This window comes from Schistocerca cancellata, chromosome 8 (genome assembly GCF_023864275.1).
Source record: "Schistocerca cancellata isolate TAMUIC-IGC-003103 chromosome 8, iqSchCanc2.1, whole genome shotgun sequence".
NCBI classification, from domain to species: Eukaryota; Metazoa; Arthropoda; class Insecta; order Orthoptera; family Acrididae; genus Schistocerca; species Schistocerca cancellata.
Genome location: NC_064633.1, coordinates 191,382,072 through 191,401,899, shown reverse-complemented (window position 1 = coordinate 191,401,899; position 19,828 = coordinate 191,382,072). Strand labels below are relative to the sequence as shown.

General features: G+C 43.6%; 1 protein-coding gene and 1 non-coding gene across 2 annotated transcripts in view; both read right to left on the bottom strand.

Annotated features, from left to right (window-relative positions):
- Positions 1-19,828, bottom strand: part of LOC126095461 (leucine-rich repeat-containing G-protein coupled receptor 5-like) — a 1,115,085-nt gene that overhangs the window by 382,563 nt on the left and 712,694 nt on the right. The gene's annotated exons all lie outside the window — the stretch shown is intronic.
- Trnat-ugu (transfer RNA threonine (anticodon UGU)) lies at positions 15,077-15,151 on the bottom strand. Its single transcript has one exon. It is a non-coding gene; the product is annotated as a tRNA-Thr (tRNA).

Below are 19,828 nucleotides of genomic sequence, written 5' to 3'. Positions count from 1 at the left end.
AGCGAGTAGCACTGCAAGGTTAATGTAGCCGCGAGATATGCCACTGCAAACGTGAAATGCTACCACATTGATAACCCGTGTAAGGGTCAAGATGTTAAACGCAAGCATACAAATGTGCATTCATTGTGCTGCAAAGGTTCCGGGTGTCGGTTTGTGGGATGGAGCTCCATGCCTTTTGCACACGGTTGGTCAATACAGGGATGATTAACGCCGTTTGTGGATGACGCTGGAGTTGTCGTCCGATAATGTCACCTATGTGCTCTATTTTAGACAGATCTAGGGATCGAGCTGGCCAAGGCAACATGTCGACACACTGTAGACCATGTTGCATTAGAACAGTGGTATGTGGGCGAGCATTATCCTGTTGGAAAACACTCCTTGGAATGTTGTTCATGAATTGCAGCACAACAGGTTGAATCACCATACTGCCGTACAAATATGCAGTCCTTGTGCGTGGGATAGTCACAAGAGTGATTCTTCTGTCAGACGAAACGGCATCCCAGCGCGTAACTCCATGCGTAGGTTCTGTGTATCTAGCATGCAGACTGGATGTTTGCAGGCCGTCAACAGATGGCCTCCTTCTAACCAACACACAATCATTACTCTGACACCGAGCTTTAATCAGAGAACACAACAGATATCCACCATGCCGTCCAATGAGCTCTCGCTCGACACCAGTGCAGTCGCAAATGGCGGTTGTTCGGGACCAGGGGATAATGATGATGATGATGTTTCGATTGTGGGGCGCTCAACTGAGCGGTTATCAGCGCCCGTACAAATTCCCAACCTTTGCTCAGTCCAATATCGACATTTTCATGAATGACGATGAAATTATAAGGACAACACAAACACCCAGTCATCTCGAGGCATGTGAAAATCCCTGACCCCTCCAACCTTTGCTCAGTCCAATATCGCCATTTTCATGAATGACGATGAAATTGTAAGGACAACACAAACACCCAGTCATCTCGAGGCAGGTGAAAATCCCTGACCCCGCCGGAAATCGAACCCGGGACCCCGTGCCCGGGAGTCCAGAACACGACCGCTAGAGGGACCAGTGGAGTGCACACTAGAGGGCCTCTAGCTTGTAACTGTCCTTGAAGTAACCGATATGTGACAGTTTGTTGTGTCACTGAGGTGCCAACTGCTGCTCGAATTACTGTGCAGATGCAGTACGATGCAGCAGAGCAGACGATGGTCTTCCCTCTCGGTAGTGCCACGTGCCGTCCGGAGTCCTGCCTTCTTGCGACCACACATTCTCTTGAGCGCCGCTGCCAGGTACATTGGCAACATTTCTGCAGTATCGCAGAAGGAACGTCCAGTTTCTTTATTTACTTATTTACATGTCAAGTTCCGTAGGACCAAATCGAGGGGCAAATCTCCAAGGTCATGCAAAGTGTCAGTACATGAAATTACAACATAAAAGTAATAACAGATAAAAATAAATGTTTATGAACCCGAAAAAAGTCAGTCCGTAAGTTTAAGTAAACGCAATCAACAATACAATAAGAATCGGCTTAATTTTTCAAGGAACTCCTCGACAGAATAGGAGTGACCCATGAGGAAACTCTTCAGTTTCGACTTGAAAGCGCATGGATTACTGCTAAGATTTTTGAATTCGAGTGGGAGCTTATTGAAAATGGATCCAGCAGTATAATGCATACCTTTCTGTACAATAGTTACAGAAGTCCTATCCAAATGCAGGTTTTTCTGCCGAGTAGTAACCGAGTGAAAGCTACTTATTCTTGGGAATAAGCTAATATTGTTAACAAGAAATGACAGTAAGGAATATATATATTGAGTGGCCAATGTCAAAATACCCAGACTCGTGAACAGAGGTCGACAAGAGTTTCGTGAACATACACCACTTATTTCCCGAACCGCCCCTTTCTGAGCCAAAAATATCCTTTTACAATGAGAAGAGTTACCCCAAAATATAATACCGTACGACATAAGCGAATGAAAATAAGCAAAGTAGACTAACTTTCGTGTCGAACGATCACTCACTTCAGATACCGTTCGAATATTAAAATAGTAAAAGTATTAACTCTTTGCAAAAGAACCTGAACGTGGGCTTTCCACGACAGCTTACTATCTATCTGAACACCTAGAAATGTGAACTGTTCAGTTTCACTAATCATATGCCAGTTCTGTGAAATTAAAACGTCAGGTTTTGTTGAATTGTGTGTTAGAAACTGTAAAAACTGAGTGTTACTGTGATTTAAAGATAGTTTATTTTCTGCATATCATGAACTTAGGTCATGCACTGCACTATTCGAAACCGAGCCAATGTTGCACACATCCTTTACTACCAAGCTAGTGTCATCAGCAAACAGAAATATTTTACATTTACCCATAAAACTACGTGGCATATCGTTTATATACATAAGGAATAGTAGTGGCCCCAACACTGATCCCTGTGGCACCGCCCACTTGACCATACCACACTCAAACCCAACATCACAGCCATTCTCAACATTGTGAATAATGGCTTTTGCTGCCTGTTGCTAAAGTAAGAGGTGAACCAATTGTGAGCTACTCCCCGTTTTCCGTAATGCTCCAACTTCTGGAGCAATATTTTGTTATCAACACAATCAAATGCCTCAGTTAAATCAAAAAATATACCAAGCGTTCTAAACCTTTTGTTTAGCCCATCTAGTACCTCACAGAGAAAAGAGAATACAGCATTTTCAGTGTTAAGCGACTTCTAAAGCCGGACTGTACATTTGATAGTTGTCGCGTTTGTCACCTTGAAGGTAGTCTTGATTAACACCAACTTATCACTTCCGATCTCAAAGGTAACGAAAGCTTATGGCCGTTACAGCGTGTATTTAAAGCAAACCTGATTTGAATACTCATAATGGCGTTACTAGCGCTGCGACTGGCGCGAAATTTTAATTGACATCATCTCTCAGATATAAAAGCACACCTACCAACTTTCATTTATGCCACACAACTTCTTCTTGGTGTTGTGATTTTTTTCCCGTCAATGTATTTCGAGCTTCATTAAATTTCAGTTGCAGTTTATCTCCTTGATAAAAATTCCGAGAGAAAAGAGACTGATTTCTAAAGTAATTAAGAGCGTAAGACGTAAGTTTGATTGCGGTTACGGTCATTTTGGGAGAAGTTAATATTCTTTTAAAAAAATTGGAACCAGTGTTAAAAGTTCTTGAAGTTTTAAGAAGATTTCTTCAGCCTCTTGGACGCGCAGGGAGATAGTGAGCAGCTCTTTTCGACGATTGGAACTGGGGCAGAAAGTGTCCCCCGGAAGCTATGTTAGCAAAAGACATTGTCAGTTCCTTACGTCACAGTAGGTATTCCTTGGTTCCAACTCCCCTGGTTATTGGTAGTGGCCGTATTTTTTGGTGTCGGAAGCACACTAAAAAGCAATGAATATCAGGTCATAAAAGACAAGAGCGCAGGTATCCTAGTTCATCTTGTTTAGCTTCAACCGAGACTTAGGACTAACGCTATGATGCCGACACAAACGCGCTTTGCTATAGGCCATTGTCGCCTTTCAGCTAGTCACATTTGCCTGTTCATTATTTTGAATAGGAAGTTGTAATCTCGTGTACTTACAGACAGCACTATTCTTACTGGTCGGGCGCCACTACGTCGTGCTCCGGGTGAAAGCAGGCAACGCTAACCATGCTGTCAGAAATTAAAGCAATCACCCCATTTATTTCATCCTTTAACATCTCAAGGTTCAGTATATTCTCTTTCTAGCACAACAGGATCCATTAATGCACCCTCTCTCTAACACAGTGCCAATTTTGTTAAATTAACTGTGTCTGGTTATATCTGATTTGGGTTCGGACGCTAAGATGCTGATAGATTTCGAAACGCGAACCACATGAAGCTCCCCCAGGCTCTAAAGTGGAAGGACGTCCATATAGTCGGAGAAATGACTAATATTTATTAGAGTTGAAGGCACGTTGCCCATTTCTTCTGTAATATCAACCTGGTCATAGTAGTTGAGTTTTCACATAACGACTTGTAGTACTTTTGCCAATTTTCAGACGGGACGGTGCAAGGTATCTTTTATTGACCAGAGACGGATATGACATTGTAGAAACCTTTTTCTGCCGAAGTTGGCAATAACACGCGAGACAAGAACCGCTAGAGGGGAGAAGAGGGGGCACCAATTGTCAGTGGACACTGCTTTTTTGACGGCATTCAGGAAATGATAGATGTGCAGATGGTGTACCCTGGTAAACTTTGGTCCGACCTGAGTAGCTAGTATATACACTCCTGGAAATTGAAATAAGAACACCGTGAATTCATTGTCCCAGGAAGGGGAAACTTTATTGACAACTTTCGGGGTCAGATACATCACGTGATCACACTGACAGAACCACAGGCACATAGACACAGGCAACAGAGCATGCACAATGTCGGCACTAGTACAGTGTATATCCACCTTTCGCAGCAATGCAGGCTGCTATTCTCCCATGGAGACGATCGTAGAGATGCTGGATGTAGTCCTGTGGAACGGCTTGCCATGCCATTTCCACCTGGCGCCTCAGTTGGACCAGCGTTCGTGCTGGACGTGCAGACCGCGTGAGACGACGCTTCATCCAGTCCCAAACATGCTCAATGTGGGACAGATCCGGAGATCTTGCTGGCCAGGGTAGTTGACTTACACCTTCTAGAGCACGTTGGGTGGCACGGGATACATGCGGACGTGCATTGTCCTGTTGGAACAGCAAGTTCCCTTGCCGGTCTAGGAATGGTAGAACGATGGGTTCGATGACGGTTTGGATGTACCGTGCACTATTCAGTGTCCCCTCGACGATCACCAGTGGTGTACTGCCAGTGTAGGAGATCGCTCCCCACACCATGATGCCGGGTGTTGGCCCTGTGTGCTTCGGTCGTATGCAGTCCTGATTGTGGCGCTCACCTGCACGGCGCCAAACACGCATACGACCATCATTGGCACCAAGGCAGAAGCGACTCTCATCGCTGAAGACGACACGTCTCCATTCGTCCCTCCATTCACGCCTGTCGCGACACCACTGGAGGCGGGCTGCACGATGTTGGGGCGTGAGCGGAAGACGGCCTAACGGTGTGCGGGACCGTAGCCCAGCTTCATGGAGACGGTTGCGAATGGTCCTCGCCGATACCCCAGGAGCAACAGTGTCCCTAATTTGCTGGGAAGTGGCGGTGCGGTCCCCTACGGCACTGCGTAGGATCCTACGGTCTTGGCGTGCATCCGTGCGTCGCTGCGGTCCGGTCCCAGGTCGACGGGCACGTGCACCTTCCGCCGACCACTGGCGACAACATCGATGTACTGTGGAGACCTCACGCCCCACGTGTTGAGCAATTCGGCGGTACGTCCACCCGGCCTCCCGCATGCCCACTATACGCCCTCGCTCAAAGTCCGTCAACTGCACATACGGTTCACGTCCACGCTGTCGCGGCATGCTACCAGTGTTAAAGACTGCGATGGAGCTCCGTATGCCACGGCAAACTGGCTGACACTGACGGCGGCGGTGCACAAATGCTGCGTAGCTAGCGCCATTCGACGGCCAACACCGCGGTTCCTGGTGTGTCCGCTGTGCCGTGCGTGTGATCATTGCTTGTACAGCCCTCTCGCAGTGTCCGGAGCAAGTATGGTGGGTCTGACACACCGGTGTCAATGTGTTCTTTTTTCCATTTCCAGGAGTGTACATTGCTGAGTGCTGTTTAACTGTTTATAATGTCGTGATAGTTGTTCGAGTGCTAATTTCGTAGTCTAGTTGGGCTGTGTTAGGATGGAAGGAAAGGTTTCGTAAATCTTTAATAACATGTTTCACATACTTTCATATTATTTAGTAGTAGTCATTTCTCCGAACTATTCCACACGATTAAGAAGAGTCATTGTCACACTCCTTTTTCCTGTCCATGTTTTAAATGTCTGTTCTATTATTACCGAGGTACTATTTGCCATACAGGATCAATTTATTGCTAATAGTAAGTTATCTTTCGTCTTAATGGACATGATGTCATTGAATTTATGTTCCTGGTACACTGTTCCACTAGTTCAATGTATGTACATGAGTTATCCTTACAGTAAATCTCATAAAATCTCATTATTTTACTAACCAAATAGTGCACAGTACATTCTCATGCAAATGATGAATTACGGTAATTGAATTTCTAAAAGACTCACTTACTATTCCTGTTTGTCATGACAACAATCTCAAATTTTTAAAGCGCGTTTATTGTATAAATGGCAAGCCTTGATAAGGATTCTTGCATAAGTTTAAGTAAGAAACATGTTCCTACAACTTCGCAACTTTCTCTGATCGAAGACTTGTGTGTGCAACACAAAATCGTTGATAGCCTGCACAGTTGTGTTCTAAAGTTTTCGGGGTTACTTCGAGTCGCTGTGATAGAAAGTCAGCCAGTACTGGAACTCAACTTCATTCATTCATTTCGCATAGGCCATCTTTGGACCACGTTATTTCAACTGTCTTGCTTTATGTGTTCTGAAGTTTGCCCAGTGCTCCCGCATTCGTTCTCTATGTTGCTCCTTCCTCTCCTGGGTCCAAGCCTTTCCTGTTTTTAGTTTTGGCTTTTCTTGGAAACCCTTCCACTCCATAAGCTTCCCTTTTAGTGGGACACGCTCCATGATGTCATCATGGGTGATCTCCAATTCTTTCAAGATCTTACTCCATCTTTGTGAACCAGGCCCATTTTGTTTTCTTCTGCTGCAAGTAGGTGATCATACGATTGGTGAGTCTTCCAGAGCTTATTCGGGTCATATGTCCATAAAACATAATCCTTCTTTTCGGGATGGTATCGGTTATCTTCTCTATGTGGGAATACAGTTCATGATTATGACGTCTTCTATATTCCCCATTCTCTTTGATGGGACCTAAGATCTTTCTCAAAATCTTCCTTTCATTGTACTCTAGTTTTTCGACTAGGTCTGTTTTGTTCATTACTAGGCATTCAGAAGCGTACAAGACGTCCGGACGGGTAACACTGCAGTAATGCCTTAACTTTGCAATGAATGATACTGATCTTTTGTTGTAGATGTTTTTGATTAAATGGAATGCCATTTCCATTTTGTTCAAGCCTGATATGAAGGCTTCTTTCTCTGATAAGGTGGCTGTTATCCATTCTCCGAAATACTTAAACTTTTCAACTCGCTTAATTTTGCCTTGACCCACTACAAGCTCCCTTGGTGGTGAGTTTATGTTCGTTATAAACTCGGTTTTCTCAAACGAACTTTGGAGGCCAATCTTCTGTGCTTGTACGTTCAGCTTATTAATCTGTCTCTCATCTGTTTCCTTGGAATCAGAAAAAACTGCAAGATCATCTGCAAAAGCGAGACAATAGATTCCAAGATTTTGTTTCTTGTAACCCAGGCTGACACCATTTTTAATTGCTTTCTTGTCCAGTTCTTTGCGCCTCTCACCAATCACCTTCTTGAGGGCACAGTTGAGGAGAAGAGGTGAGAGCCAATCTCCTTGCCTAAGTGCAGTCTTTATTTCAAAAGCTTCTGATGTTTCTCCTCTAAATTTCACTTTTGAGGTTGTATAGAATTCTGATCAGGGGTTTACGATCAATCGAGTCGTATGCGTTTTTGAAATCCACGAAGGTCACAACAAAATTTTTATTCCTGAGCTTCAGGAACGAAACGATGGATTTGAGGTTCATTATCTGTTCGTCGCATGATCGCCCCTCCCTGAAACCTCCTTGATACTCTTCCAGCTGTGGATCTAGCTGTTCTTCTGTCCTAGTTTGCAGAGATTTCGACAGAATCGTTGATATGAGAGAGATACCACGATAGTTATTTACATCTGTTCTGTCGCCTTTCTTATGAAGAGGATGAATTAGAGCAGAATTCGAGCCAAGTGGGAGTCTCACAGTTTCCCAAATCTGGCTGATAATTTCTGTTAGACTGTCTACTGCCTTAGCCCCTGAATACTTCCAAAGCTCAGCAATTATAGAATCTTCCCCTGGTGCGTTGTTGTTTTTAAGCGAGTGAATAATTAGCTTGATTTCATCTTTCGTGGGTGGAGATGAATTTGTGTGTACTTCTACGTAGTCGGTAAAAGGAAATGTGGAGTTTGGAGGTTCACAATTCACAAGAGCTGTAAAGTAATTCGCTAATATCTGGCACTTATTGTGAGCTAGCTTACAGTTTGGAGCTTTGAAGTGTAGGCTTGGAGGATTGTACTTGGTAAGATTGGCCTTAAAAGTTCTAGAGAAGTTTCGTGTACTTGTCGTCTGGAATTTGTACCAACTGCCTTTTCTCAAATGTACGCTTCACTCTCCGTATTATCTTTGCAGAGTGTTTTCTAGCATTCAGGAAGTTAGTTTTGTTAGCTGCATTTTTCTTGGCATTCCATCTCTGCCACGCATGCTGTCTTTGCTACACTGCTGCCTCACAATCACTGTTGCACCTAGCATGCTTCTTTGGTTTCAGAAGCGTAACAGTTTCCTTCGCTGTTCTGATCAGGGTTGTTGTAATTCTTCCCAGCACTCTGGATCTAAGGATTCAAGTTTACGAGTGAATTCTCGATTGGACAGCAGCTTTTCATGTCAAACCTGTCTATCTTCTTTTCCTGTGTTTCTCTGGGATTTCTTGGAATTTTAGCTTAATTTTAATCTTTGAAAGATAGTGATCTGAATCCAGATTGGCGTTCCTCCTCTCTCGTTGTGATGGCAACGTGATCAATTTGATATTCTCCAAAATTCGGATTTGGGTATGACCAAGATTTTTGTTTTCTTGGCAGGTGTTTGAATGCTGTTGATTTCATGACAAGGTTTAAAGCTTTATACAATTACACGAGTCTCTCTCCATTGCGGTTGGTTCTCTTATAGGCTGAGTAACTTCCACCAATGTCTTGGAATTTTCTCTCCTTGCCAAGATGCGCATTGAAATCTTCGACCAGGATGTTTGTCTGGGATCTTGGATAAGAGGTCTTCTAGGTCTTCCCGAAATTCATCTGTTCCTTCCGGATATCTCTTGTTTGCCTGATTGGTAGGTGCATGAACATTCACAATGCTGTACACTTTGTTTATGCTTCGGAAAGAAATAGTAGATACTCGGCTATTTGGTGAGCTAAAGTGTATGATGGAATCTAGAATTTCCTTGTTGACTATAAATCCCGTGCCAAGATGAGGAATAGTTTTTACAACGTGTTTGTCGGTTTTACCTTTAAGTATTTGTAGCCCTCTGACTCAAAGATTGGAACTCAATTAATATTACAAGAGTGATAAAATAAAAATAAAAGAAATGGGAAATGTACTTTCTAATCTTTAAAATCTCATTCATTTCTCCAACTACATGGATATCTTTTTAGGGTTTTCGACGGCTTAATGTGGTTCGAGTTCTGAGACCTCTCGACACTTTACAAGTCGACGCGTTTGATTCGTTACTACCAACACTTGGTTATTTATGTACGTATTTATTTGCTCTTCATATTAAAGTCTGTTATCTAGAAAGCTAATACAGGGTATGCAGTCACATTTTTGTGGATAGTAACAAATGCATGTATTAATTATTTGTTTCTGGCATTTACAAATATGTAGAAGAAAAATGCTAATTCTAGAGAAATGCTGCTACTTCAGTTATTCTGTACCCCTAAAATATTACATTTAAAAAAAGAGAAAGAAGAAGGCTTAACCAGTTACCCAACTATTAACAGTACATTAGTGGTACAGATTCTGTGCTGTTAACGATCGTTTATTAGGGTGCATCTAAACTGTTCATATTTGTTTCCGCTGCTGGATCCACCCTTATAGCGCCCTCGTCAACAGTCGTTGTCTGCTGGATTCCTTGGGCTTAGGGCAACACGTGAGCAGAGTTTCCACTTTACAAACGATTCCAAGTTTCACTTTAGCGTCTTAGAATTCACATCTCCGTGATCACTTGCACCAACTCGTCTCCATCAGTATACGTTGTGTTTCTTAGTATGGCTTACTGTGTTTTCCCCAATCTCGAAATTTATTATAGCGCCTCTTCAAGTAAGTTCGAAGACGATGTCTCCGCAGTCGAGTCTAAACAGAAAGTTAACTTTACATTAGGTGTTAATCTTTTCTCACTTGACGACTGTGACGAGCTCTTTACAAAAGGCTGCTTCAGGTGTGGGTGCTTCCTACAACAGCAGGGAGAGCAGCCACGCAGTGTCGTACCACTGCACGAACCCACTCGGTTGCCTCCATATAGGTTGTTGTTGTTGTGGTCTTCAGTCCTGAGACTGGTTTGATGCAGCTCTCCATGCTACTCTATCCTGTGCAAGCTTCTTCATCTCCCAGTACCTACTGCAGACTACATCCTTCTGAATCTGCTTAGTGTATTCATCTCTTGGTCTCCCTCTACGATTTTTACCCTCCACGCTGCCCTCCAATACTAAATTAGTGATGCCTTGATGCCTCAGGTCATGTCCTACCAACCGATCCCTTCTTCTAGTCAAGTTGTGCCACAAGCTCCTCTTCTCCCCAATTATATTCAATACCTCCTCATTAGTTATGTGATCTACCCATCCAATCTTCAGCACTCTTCTGTAGCACCACATTTCGAAAGCTTCTATTCTCTTCTTGTGTAAACTATTTATCGTCCACGTTTCACTTCCATACATGGCTACACTCCATACAAATACTTTCAGAAAAGACTTCCTGACATTTAAATCTATGCTCGATGTTAACAAATTTTACTTCTTTAGAAACGCTTTTCTTGCCAGTCTACATTTTATATCCTCTCTATTTCGACCATCATCAGTTATTTCGCTCCCCAAATAGCAAAACTCCTTTACTACTTTAAGTGTCTCATTTCCTAATCTAATTCCCTCAGCATCACTCGACTTAATTCGACTATACTCCATTATACTCGTCTTGCTTTCGTTGATGTTCATCTTATACCCTCCTTTCACGACACTGTCCATGCCGTTCAACTGCTCTTCCAAGTCCTTTGCTGTCTCTGTTAGAATTACAATGACATCGGCGAACCTCAAAGTTTTTATTTCTTCTCCATGGATTTTAATACCTACTCCGAATTTTTCTTTTGTTTCCTTTACTGCTTGCACAATATACAGATTGAATAACATCGGGGAGAGGCTACAACCCTGTCTCACTCCCTTCCCAACCACTGCTTCCTTTTCATAACCATCTTCTCTTATAATTGACATCTGATTTCTGTGCAAATTGTAAACAGCCTTTCGCTCCCTGTATTTTACCCCTGCCACCTTCAGAATTTGAAAGAGAGTATTCCAATCAACATTGTCAAAAGCTTCCTCCAAGTCTAGAAATGCTAGAAACGTAGGCTAGCCTTTCCTTAATATTTCTTCTAAGATAAGTCGTAAGGTCAGTATTGCCTCACGTGTTCCAACATATCTACGGAATCCAAACTGATCTTCCCCGAAGTCGGCTTCTATCAGTTTTTCCATTCGTCTGTAAAGAATTCGCGTTAGTATTTTGCAGCTGTGACTTATTAAACTGACGGTTCTGTAATTTTCACATCTGTCAACACCTGCTTTCTTTGGGATTGGAATTATTATATTCTTCTTGAAGTCTGAGGGTATTTCGCCTGTCTCATACATCTTGCTCACCAGATGGTAGAGTTTTGTCAGGACTGGCTCTCCCAAGGCCGTCAGTAGTTCTAACGGAATGTACCGCACAGGTGGTCGAAAGGAAATCTCAACGCTGCTGCTACGGAAAACAGCACTTTGCTACTGACTGGTACGACTTTCGGAGCTGTTAAGCCACCGGAGCGTGCCTGCACGTTGTATATGGCGCCGGCTGTCACCTGGAGAACACTTACTCCCACGCACACCCGCGCAGCTGGTGGCTGCCTTATCGCAGGCAGATCGGCGCCCAGAGCTCATTAAGGAAACTACGAGCGCGCGATTAATCGCGTCTGCCGGGCCGGCCGACTGCCTTTTGTCGTCGCAGGGCGGCGCCAATCCATCAAGCGGCGCCGTGAAAAGCGGCCGCCGGCGACCGGCGGCCCGCGAATGCCGCGCCGAATTCCTGCCGCCTGGCCGCCCGGGTGTGTCCTCATTTCCACAACACCTTTTTGTACGCCTTCCGCTTTCATCGGCGACGAGTTTATTTGCTTTTCTTAACATTTCCGTCCGACTCACGATCAACGCCGAAGCATTTATACACTATTAGTAACGCGTTTAAGCTGACACATCGGTTAACAAACACCAGATGAGATGCAATGACGGAGTAGATGTGTGATGAACGATGTAGCTTGAGCGCAGGAAATATAGAGCACAAAGGGGAAAATGAAACCGCAATCAATCGCGATTGTTACGATCTTTTATTTTATTTCTATTATGTGTTTTGGGGCCCATGCTCCATATTAGGTGATGTATTGCGTAGTAATTTTTCGTTTATCAGCGTATGGAGCCATTAATTTGTAAAGATGTAGATATATTCTGTTGTGGATTGGCAAGAGAGCCAACCCTGTATGAGAGGAAGCCGAAAGGCACGCGTTTTAGCTCACGCAGGCTGGCGTGAGGTCTGGAACAGGTCAAGGAAATTACACTAGCAAAAAAGGACGTAGCTGTGGAATACTTAACTTTAATCCACAAATGCTGAACATCGCTCTTGACGGTACATGTTTTACAGCATCAATAGTAACTGGTAATGGCACCTTGCTAGGTCGTAGCAAATGACGTAGCTGAAGGCTATGCGAACTATCGTCTCGGCAAATGAGAGCGTATTTTGTCAGTGGACCATCGCTAGCAAAGTCGGCTGTACAACTGGGGCGAGTGCTAGGAAGTCTCTCTAGACCTGCCGTGTGGCGGCGCTCGGTCTGCAATCACTGATAGTGGCGACACGCGGGTCCGACGTATACTAACGGACCGCGGCCGATTTAAAGGCTACCACCTAGCAAGTGTGGTGTCTGGCGGTGACACCACATATTCTTTGCAGTGTTTGTACTTCAGCGTTGGTGTTGCCAGAAATGCAAGCGACATACGGCTACTGAGAGAATAGTATAAATACCCATAAGAAATTGAACAAATGCTTCTTTTGCCCAGCTATTCAACAAGCGCAACATAAATCTTCTCCCCAACCACGGAACATCTAATTTTAAAAACATCTTGACAACAATCAATCAAAAGTAGTGGCCTACTTTCAATAAAAATTATATGTTAGATGTAAAATAATTAATTAATCAATCAATCACATGTGCGTATCACGTTATGTACTCTTTTTCTTCAAACAGAATCGTCACGACCCTTACCTCAGAACACCTCTAAGGCTTCAAGAAAACGTTAGTCATCATTCAGTTCGTCAGGCTGCGGGAATAAAAAAGAACCTTATCGTGTTTCCCCCTTCGCCCTTTAAGCGCCAGTGGTTTCTCCCTCACACCACCATTTTACTATTTGCAAGAAAGATACGTGTAGTGGCACTCTTAGGTACTTCTATGAATATAGTGTATTGTAGCAGTCACTTACAGCGTTCAGAACAACAGATGATGTCGAGATTGTGCTACCTTATTGTAGAAGATTGTAAATGTTTTTAGTGATAATACTGATTTCAGATCGTTGGCAGTGAAACTGATTATTTCTAAAGTTATTGTAACGTAAATTTGAGTTTGTAGAGCTGCTTTTAGGAGTGGTTCCGAAATGAAACAACTGGGGCAGTATGTACTTTTGATAAAAATACATTATATAAAGGGTGAGTCACCTAACGTTACCGCTGGATATATTTCGTAAACCACATCAAATACTGACGAATCGACTCCACAGACCGAACGTGAGGAGAGGGGCTAGTGTAATTGGTTAAAACAAACCATAAAAAATGCACGGAAGTATGTTTTTTAACACAAACCTACGTTTTTTTAAAATGGAACCCCGTTAGTTTTGTTAGCACATCTGAACATATAAACAAATACGTAATCAGTGCCGTTTGTTGCATTGTAAAATGTTAATTACATCCGGAGATATTGTAACCTAAAGTTGACGCTTGAGTACCACTCCTCCGCTGTTCGATCGTGTGTATCGGAGAACACCGAATTACGTAGGGATTCCAAAGGGAACGGTGATGGACCTTAGGTAGAGAAGAGACTGGAACAGCACATTACGTCCACATGCTAACACATTTTTATTGGTCTTTTTCACTGACGCACATGTACATTACCATGAGGGGTGAGGAGCACGTACACACGTGGTTTCCGTTTTCAATTACGGAGTGGAATAGAGTGTGTCCCGACATGTCAGGCCAATAGATGTTCAATGTGGTGACCATCATTTGATGCAAACAATTGCAATCTCTGGCGTAATGAATGTCGTACACGCCGCAGTACATCTGGTGTAATGTCGCCGCAGTCTGCCACAATACGTTGTTTCATATCCTCTGGGGTTGTAGGCACATCACGGTACACATTCTCCTTTAACGTACCCCACAGAAAGAAGTCCAGAGGTGTAAGATCAGGAGAACGGGCTGGCCAATTTATGCGTCCTCCACGTCCTATGAAACGCCCGTCGAACGTGTACCTCACCCCTCACGGTAATGTACATGTGCGTCAGTGAAAAAGACCAATAAAAATGTGTTAGCATGTGGACGTAATGTGCTGTTCCAGTCTCTTCTCTACCTAAGGTCCATCACCGTTCCCTTTGGAATCCCTACGTAATTCGGTGCTCTCCGATACACACGATCGAACAGCGGAGGAGTGGTACTCAAGCGTCAACTTTAGGTTACAATATCTCCGGATGTAATTAACATTTTACAATGCAACAAACGGCAATGATTACGTATTTGTTTATATGTTCAGATGTGCTTACAAAACTAACGGGGTTCCATTTAAAAAAAAAACGTAGGTTTGTGTTAAAAAACATATTTCCGTGCAATTTTTTATGGTTTGTATTAACCAATTACACTAGCCCCTCTCCTCACGTTCGGTCTGTGGAATCGATTCGTCAGTATTTGATGTGGTTTACGAAATATATCCAGCGGTAATGTTAGGTGACTCATCCTGTATATGATGGTACCTGTTCTTTCGGGGATATGCGAAAGAACAGATACCATCGGTGACCATGCATCTCGTTAGAATGAAATTACAATGAAATAAATACCCCTAGTTGCAAACAGGCTTTGGTATACGTCAACGGGGACAATTGAAAACGTGTATCTCGACCGGGACTCGAACCCGGGATCTCCTGCTTACATGGCAGACGCTCTATCCATCTGAGCCACCGAGGACAGAGGATAGTGCGACTGCAGGGACTTATCACTGACACGCCTCTCGTGAGACCCACATTCCCAACTTATTATCCCGCACTATATTCACAGCGCCCCTGCCCATTATACTCATTACTCGTGGCGTTTTGCCGCTGTCTATCGGTTGGGTTGCCTTCAGATTAAGAAGTCGTTGGACAGGCTGGCTGTCTCACCTAAACGGGCGTTAGCGTTAATACTTCAGGCTGACCCTTGGAAATTTCTGAGCGCAGTTCCTTGTGTGTTACATAGTAATTTCCCTGTTTGGGTTTTAGTTATTTGGTTGATGAGTGGCCTTCAGTCGAGAATCAATATCTCTTAAATTAATGTTCTTGTCTTGCCCTTAATGCATTCTTCATAGGGGCCTTCAACCGAATTTTACATGGAATGTTCGAAGATATTGCCTTCTGACTTTTAAAACTGAAACCCTTCTTTCTATAGCTTAAGCCGTTAAATTATTTGCTGATGTGCGACCTTCAGCCGAATTTTAAATATCTCTTAAATTAATGTTCTTGTCTTGCCCTTAAGGCATAAGACTGTTATGCTTTTGTGTGGGTCCTTCAGCCTAATTTTGCATGAAATGTTTTAAGATAAGGCCTTCTGCCTTTTGATTGAAACTCTTCTTATTGCTTAATATGCGGCCTCCAGCCAACTTCCATTACAATTAAATTACTAAGGCCTTCAGCCTGTTTAGATTGAAGATTTCAAAAATATTTTTGGGTGAAACCTCCAGAAGAATCTTGTATTTCAATTTCTTCTTTACGCCTTGTGTCTTGGATTTTGAGTGTGGCCTTCAGCCGATGTAAAGTTAATCAAACGAGGTCGATTAAAGTTTTGAGCGATTTGCATCCTTGTTGTAATATTGTGTGTTGATAAATAAAGGCTGTATGTTGAGTGCAACTGACAGCAACTTATTTTGGCCTCTTTCCTCAACCGAATCCTCTCTGTCCTGCTAGCCCAGGCATTTCACATACATTCACTGTCAACGGTTTTTGGTGAGCAACTTGCTGCAGCCAACATGGATTTTCAGCTGGTCAATAATGCATGTTATGCATATTAACATTTCCATGGTTTACGAATGTTGCCACATCAGTCAATAAAATTAAGTTAATAAATGTGTCGCCCCTCTAAAACGAAGTTGACCCCATCGCCAGAATTCAATGCGACGCATTAAATCCATACCAGTTATTTTTAGGTGGAGACTGATATGGTAAAGATGATATTTATGGCGATGCAGAACACGAACAACACTACTCTGGCTCATGCCGGATTCCCTTGTGATTTGACACGAACTAACACAAGGATCTCGAACACAGTTGCAAGAGTACCGATTTCCCTTTCATCGTTAGTAACTTCCGCTTGCCGGATATGTTTCCAATGCGTTAAAGATCCACTTGTTCTCAATTTATCATACAAATATTTAAATTTACGGCATGTAGGGTGAGTGCGTTGAGGACATCTTTCAGCGTATAGGACTCTAGTTCTCACTAAGTATCGTTGGCTTCTCCGTAAATGAGAAGCATTTCGACTTGTTCTTGGAAGGAATACATCATTCAGATTCACTTGATTCGACGATAGCAATCTGACCGTGTACTGTGGAACTTTCGAATGGTGTTTACATGTCAATACGCCTTATTCGGCGAATGTTTACTATTTGCACGATATATGAGAGAGAATTGTCAGAGCATGTTCTTCGGTAAGTTCTAAAGTGATAAGGAATACCACTCAATCCATGATAAGAAATTGCAGCACTGCAATGATAGCAATGGTCACCACTTCGAACACCTTCTGTAAATGGACGTATATGCCACCTTTTTGACCTTCGTTAAACTTCAAAGGCCTTACTGTTACGTATCACTGGATTCGTCTCGATAGCCACTATCAGAAAATAGGTACCAAACTATAGCATGACATTAAAAAAAAATAAAGTTTAGCTTCGCCGGCCGCGGTGGTCTAGCGGTTCTGGCGCTGCAGTCCGGAACCGCGGGACTGCTACGGTCGCAGGTTCGAATCCTGCCTCGGGCATGGGTTAGTTAGGTTTAAGTAGTTAGGTTTAAGTAGTTCTAAGTTCTAGGGGACTTATGACCTAAGATGTTGAGTCCCATAGTGCTCAGAGCCATTTGAACCATTTAAAGTTGACCTTCATATCTCTGAAGCGACCCCACTTAGCAACAAAAAAAACCAACGTCGTATTATGGCCCCCGTTGTCCCATGCAACATTTGTCCCACAAACGTTTCAGATACTAAAATACTTTCGGAGTTATTGTTTGTGGCAATAGTTAGTGACTCACCCTGTATACTGAACAGACCATACAAATGATATTTGAAAAATTCAATTCACTGACAAAAAAAAAAAAAAAAAAAAAAAACTGCAACACCATAAAGTAATTAATGTAGAGAAATGAAATTTCCAGAATAAATTTCTTCAGGTAATTGCTACACCACGAAGATGACATGCTACAGATGGGAAACTTAACCGACAGGAAGAAGATGCTGTGACATGCAAATGATTAGCTTTTCTGGACATTGACACAAGGTTGGCGTACGGTGGCGACATCTACAACGTGCTGACATGAGGAAAGTTTCCAATCGATTTCTCCTACACAAACAGCAGTAGACTAGCGATGCCTGGTGAAACGTTGTTGTGATGCCTCGTGTAAGGAGGAGAAATGCGTACACGTTTCCGACTTTGATAAAGGTCGGATTGTAGCCTATCGCGATTGCGGTTTATCGTATCGCGACATTGCTGCTCGCGTTGGTCGAGATCCAATGACTGTTAGCAGAATATGGAGTCGGTGGGTTCAGGAAGGTAATACGGAACGCCGTGCTGGATCCCAACGGCCTCGTATCACTAGCAGTCGAGATGACAGGCATCTTATCCGCATGGCTGTAACGGATCGTATAGCCACGTCTCGATCCCTGAGTCAACAGATGGGGTCTTATGCAAGACAACAACCACCTGCACGAACAGTTCGACGACGTTTGCAGCCGCATGGACTATCAGCTCGGAGACCATGGCTGCGGTTACCCTTGCATCACAGACAGAAGCGCCTGCGATGGTGTACTCAACGACGAACCTGGGTGCACGAATGGCAAGACGTCACTTTTTCGGATGAATTCAGGTTCCGTTTACAGCATCATGATGGTCGCATCCGTGTGTGGCCACATCGCGGTGGACGCACATTGGAAGCGTGTATTCGTCATCGCCATACTGGCGTATAACCCGGCGTGATTGTATGGAGTGCCACTGGTTACACGTCTTTGTCACCTGTCGTTCGCATTGACGGCACTTTGAACGGTGGACGTTACATTTCAGATGTGTTACGACCCGTGCCTCTACCCTTCATTGGATCCCTGCGAAACCCTACATTTCAGCAGCACAATGCACGACCGCATGTTGCAGGTCGTGTACGGGCCTTTCTGGTTACAGAAAATGATCGACTACTGCCTTGGCCAGCAATTCTTCAGATCTATCACAAACTGAAAACGTCTGGTCAATGGTGGCCGAGCAACTGGCTCGTTACAATACGCCAGTCACTACTCATGTTGAACTGCGGTATCGTGTTGAAGCTGCATGGGCAGCTGTATCTGTACACGCCATCCAAGCTTTGTTTGACTCAATGCCCAGGCGTACCAAGGCCGTTATTACGGCCAAAGGTGGTTGTTCTGCGTACTGATTTCTCAGGATCTAGGCACCCAAATTCCGTGAAAATGTAATCACATATCAGTTCTAGTATAATATATTTGTCGAATGAATACCCGTTTATCATCTGCATTTCTTCTTGGTGTAGCAATTTTAGTGGCTAGTAGTGTATTTAACACTGCGTGATCACAGGTTAATGTAAGCGTGAGATAAGCCATTGCAAATGCAAAATGCTGGTACATTACTAACAGATATAACCGCCAGAGAGTTGAATGTAAGCATGCAAAGAAGCATACGCTGTGTTGCACTGATGTCGGTTGTTAGGTTGTGGGCTGGAGTTTCATGCCTTATGCACTTGCTCGGTTAGTAAAGGGATGGTTAATGCTGTTTGTGGATGACACTGGAGTTGACGTCCGATGATGTCCCATGTGGTCTCGATTGGAGACAGATCTCGTGATCGAGCAGACCAAGGCAACGTGTCGACATTCTGTAGAGCATGTTGGGTTACAACAGCAATTTGTAGGCGAGTGTTATCCTCTTGGAAAACACCTCATTGAATGTTGTTCTTGAATGGCAGCTCAACAGGTCGAATCATCGGACTGAGGAACAAATTCGGGTTATGGGTGCATGGGATAAATACGAGAGTGCTCCTGCTGTCATACGAAACCCCATCCCAGATGAAAACTCCAGGTGTAGGTCCATTGTGTCTATTACGAAGACAGGATGGCTGCAGGAACTGAGCTGGCCTCCTCCTAACCAACCCATCCAGAGACATACGGTGAGCACGATGATCTTCCCTCTCCGTAGTGCCGAGTGCCGTCCGAAGCCCGGTCTTACTTTGCGACCGTACATTGTCGTGACTATCGCTGCCAGCAGTAACGTACAGTGGATAGATTCCTGCCAACTCTTTCCGCAATATCGCTGAAGGAACATTAAGCTTGTTGTAGCCTTATTACACAACCTCGTTCAAACAAAGAGGGATGCTGAATATGTCGTCTTTATCGCCTTAAAGGCATTCTT